The sequence below is a fragment of the Citrus sinensis genome, chromosome 5, assembly GCF_022201045.2.
Source record: "Citrus sinensis cultivar Valencia sweet orange chromosome 5, DVS_A1.0, whole genome shotgun sequence".
Classification (NCBI taxonomy): Eukaryota; Viridiplantae; Streptophyta; class Magnoliopsida; order Sapindales; family Rutaceae; genus Citrus; species Citrus sinensis.
In genome coordinates, this window is record NC_068560.1 from 9,804,143 (window position 1) to 9,808,802 (window position 4,660).

At 33.6% G+C, this 4,660-nt stretch overlaps 1 long non-coding RNA gene across 1 annotated transcript; it reads right to left on the minus strand.

The window, feature by feature from the left end:
- Nucleotides 1-613: 613 nt before the first annotated feature.
- LOC107176880 (uncharacterized) lies at nucleotides 614-2,274 on the minus strand. Its single transcript, XR_008054751.1, has 3 exons — nucleotides 2,167-2,274; nucleotides 1,374-1,417; nucleotides 614-795 (listed from the first exon to the last, which is right to left on the minus strand). It is a non-coding gene; the product is annotated as an uncharacterized LOC107176880 (long non-coding RNA).
- Nucleotides 2,275-4,660: the final 2,386 nt, after the last annotated feature.

Consider the following 4,660-nt stretch of genomic DNA (forward strand, 5'->3'; position numbering starts at 1 on the left):
AAATCATCTTCTTATATTGATTGTGTTTCCTTGTGTTATCAAGTAGAGTATCATCTTCAAGGGTTTAAAAAAGTCTTTGCAGTAAAGTTTCAACCAATTGCTGTGAAGAGGCATATTCATTTGAGTAATTCAGTTTCAGATTTTCAGGGCGTGTATGTTTAATTAGTTTTGATTAAAATATTTAGTCACTCATTCTGAATCTTTTCTAATTTTCAAGTTCCTTAGGAAAATTAAGCTACCTTATGAAATTGGACCAGCACAAAGTGCCACAATAATTGTCAGGCTGGTGTAGATATTCTTAAAAGGGCATTAAGCTACCTTATGAAATTGGAAAGTTATCATTGCTTGAATGAAAGCACCATCTTCTTTTGTCAAGGCTTTCCCCACACGATGAGATTATGTGCTTGTTATCGGCCGCTTAATTATTTATTAAATCAGGTTTTTGTTATCAAGTACATCATCTTATTCACCATTTTGGCTATATATAAAGATTAAAATTTCTAACAGTTGTTTCAGATTCTTGTGCACTCAGGTTAATAGTGCAAATGTCAGAATGAAGATTGTTCAGTGCAACCGGTATAGCAAGGATGATAGTGGTGAGGAAGATTGTAACACCCCAGTCCGAAATCCAAGGGCAAATATGTCCACAACTCACATATGATTTAAATAACTCTTTACAAACAATAAAATTCGAGCCTCAAATACAAAAGCCAGCAGAATAACTTAAAAAGTTAGCCAAACCATCTGCTATCTTCAACTTGTCACTTATCACGAAATAATCCTGACTTCTGGAAACTGAATCACAATAAACTATAATGAGTACAAAACTCAGTAAGAAACTAGTTTTTCTTATAGAAAATACATACATACTTATACATAATGCAATGGATGATATGCCATGATCTTTTGGAAATATTGTAAAATAAATTCATAAAAATCTCTTTCTGTCGCCTTCAAACTTTCTCATTTTCTTTCGATGAAATACGTATCCTGCAATGTCGCACTTTGTGCTGTGCGTGGCACTTTGCGGCGCTCTGGCCCTCAAGAGGTGGCCCCTGCATAGTCTCAAGAGGTGGCCCCCCCACAACTTCAAGAGGTGGCCCCCAATGCAAAAATCTCATAAAACAGAAATTCCGTTTGCTAAAATCCACTTTCTCATTCATAGAAAATTCAATGCATTTTCGTGCTCATGCCAATGAACCATCACACATATGCCCATGTACATAATCACGCCCATTACATAACAACACATCACATAAACACATGAGCAGAGACATATAAATCCATATTCGTACATATCAAAATAGGCTTTTCATACAAGTCAAACATATATATTATTTATTGTGATTCGTTTTAAAGTCTAGTTCACTTACCTCTTGGCATCCTCATGTAACAAATGTGTACTGATACCATCAACCTAAAATCATCAATAAATTCTCATAAGATATAATCAAATCTCAATCATAAACTCTAATGTCCTCAAATATCTCAATTTAAACAACTCTTAAGCTCAACCTCAAATGTCCTCAATAATCGGCCCTCAAAACATAACAGTCCATACTTCTCCGATTTTTAATAAATTATTCTCTTATTGGAAGAATCTCAAATTTTACAGACCATATGCTGACACATTGACAGTTCATTGATAAAAATTTCATAACATAATTCCTTCCAAAACGATTGAAAATAATTCACGTTTCAGACATCATCAATACTGTCAAACAGTTTTCTGTTTTGAACACACTTGCTTTAAAAATACAAAACAATTTATTTCTTTATCATAAAATCATGAAAATTTCCAGAATCATACTAGACATATAGAAAACTCATTGGTCCAAATTTCATAATTTTTGAAGAAGTCTAGATATGGTAGAAATAATTTCGTAATTCACTGAAATCATAAATTTCCAGGTTTTCAGACTTGACTTTGAAAAATCATAATTAATTGAAATCTTATCTGATTAACTTGAAACAAGTTTCAAAACATATTAGACGATGTCTAGTTTAACATACCCAAAAATCAGAATCAAAATCAATTTTTACAAATTACTATGATTTTCGTAATAATTCACTGTCAGCATATTTATGTAAAATCTTTGATTTCTACTTCTATTGCAATCATGCTTCTCCACAACAATTTAATAGAAACCAATAATTAAAACATACCTCCAAAAATTCTCCCAACAATAACAACTTGATCCAATGTGTTGTCTATGGCAAAACTAAGAAGAAGAAGAAGAGCTTCTTTTTTTTTCTTTTCTCTCTTGTCTCTCCATCTCTCTTTTTTAACCGATCCCTCTTTTTCTCTCTCTTATAATGAAAAAGACATCTTGTTCTATTTATACTAGGGTAAAAAGGATCACTAAAAATTAAAAAGACTTAAATACCCTTAGGAGATTTGGGGTATTACAAAGATTGTTGGCAAGCCAAATAGATCCCTCCATTTTGAGAAATATCATCCTCAAATTTGAATTGCTGAGCATGTGAAGTGAAGCTAAAGCCTTAATAATGAGACCTTCCTGTGAAAGTTTCATTTGAGTGAATTGAACGTTCTTGGAGTGAGTGAGAAATTAAGCATATATCAGCGATTAGTGAATGTTTTTCTTTAACATTAGTACACTCTTATTTCTTAGTAAAATTCTCTTCACGTCTTTGACTGTGACGTAGACCAAAAGCTGAACAATGTAAAATTATATTGTTATTTCCTTATTCTTGGTTTGCTATATATCATTTCTGTGCAATCAAGAATGTAATTTTGTAATTATTTAACTCTGCTTCTGCGAACATGCGGTATTACAAGTGATATCTTGCAGAATTTCCCCCCCCCCCCCCCTTTTTCTTTCTGCATTAAAACTGCAACAAATGGAAGTGACTGGCTTGATTTTAGCTCCTGTAAAAAAGTGCTTGCGGCAATGTCTTTTGTATCAGCAAGTCATCAAACATCATTTTACGTTTGAAGTTGGGCCTTCTGAAGATTTACCCCATATGGAACAAAATATTGGTTTCGCTACTAAAATTGCGAACTATGTTTTTCTTTGTATTTTCCGCTCAACTGTTGTGCTGAATATGTTGCGAACATATGACAATTTAATCTTTGGCTGAGACTTGTTTAAAATAAAAAATGACACTTTAAAGCAATAGGAGACTTTTATATATTAAAATAAATTTTTGACATTTTATCTATTTTGACATTCGAATTTTAAACTTTAGAAGTCAAGCAATGAATAAACCTTTTTGAGAGGCTAATTAAATTCTTAGTAATTTAACATAATTTCATTTCATCAGAACTGTTTTATCAAAAGCAATTTTATAAATCGTTGTTGAAAGCTTTATTCCTTAATTATCTTTCACATAGTTTCTTTGTAATGTGGGTAAGTCATAGACCATGGCATGATATTTATTAAATATCAAAAGATACCTCTTCTATGGCAAAGTTAATTAGACATGTCTTTATAATAAAACATCATTTATTTTGAAATTGTTCCAACACTAAGATTATTGTAGATCAAATTAGTCTATTACAGATAACTTCAGAAGGTTCATCAGTAGATTGCTCCAACCTTTTTGTCGTAGTTTACAAGTATTTTGTTACTTATAATACAAGAAATTTTACAAGTGCTGATGCTGAGTAGTCTGAATAATTATTATGAATCATAAAAACAGGGCAGATGCTGTACAAATTTTACAAATATTTTGTTACTTATAATGTAAGAAATTTTACAAGTGCTGATGCTGAGTAGTCTGCATAATTATTGAGGTGGTGGAGCAAATGCTCAGTAGTCTGAATAATAATTATGAATCGGAAAAATAGGGCAGATGCTGTACAATTATTGAGGTGGTGGAGCAGATGCTCAGTAGTTTGAATAATTATTATGAATCGGACAAACAGGGCAGATGCTGTACAATTATTGACGTGGTTGAATAGAAAGCTAGCCCCAGACGGTGACTCCTGTGGGGACTCCTTTAATTTGCAGCACAAAAGAACGCTCACATTGACATTGACTCACGGGTAAAAATTAAATATCTCATATGGTATAAGAAGAATGCAAACATGCTTGAATCAACATTCTCTCAGAATAAATAAAAGCTACTTTCCTCTGAGCATTTTATCAAGAAAAGCAATTGCTGCATTTACCATTTGATCTGATATCAGAATGGCTCATGCGATCGTTTCCTCTCTCTTAGACCAGCTGATCTCTGTTGCGGCTGATGAAGTGAAACAGCAGGTGAGGCTTGTGACGGGTGTCGAACATGAAGTGGGAAAGCTTACCACCAACCTTCAATCCTTTCAAGCTGTACTGGAAGATGCAGAGCAGAGGCAACTGGAGAAGGAAAAGGCTGTTACTATTTGGCTGGATCAGCTCAGAGACGCATCCTACGAAATGGAAGATGTGTTGGATGAGTGGATCACTGCAAGGCTCAAATTGCAGATTGAGGGCATTGATGATGACAATGCTCTTGCTCTTGCTCCTCATAAGAAGAAGGTACGCTCCTTCTTTTGTGCTGTATCAAATTGTTTTGGTAGTTTCAAACAACTTAGTCTTCGTCATGACATTGCCGTCAAGATTAGGGAAATCAATGGAAAGCTAGATGATATTGCCTCCCAAAAAGATACGTTTAAATTTGTGGAGAATGTGAATAACAATGTCAAGAAACCAGA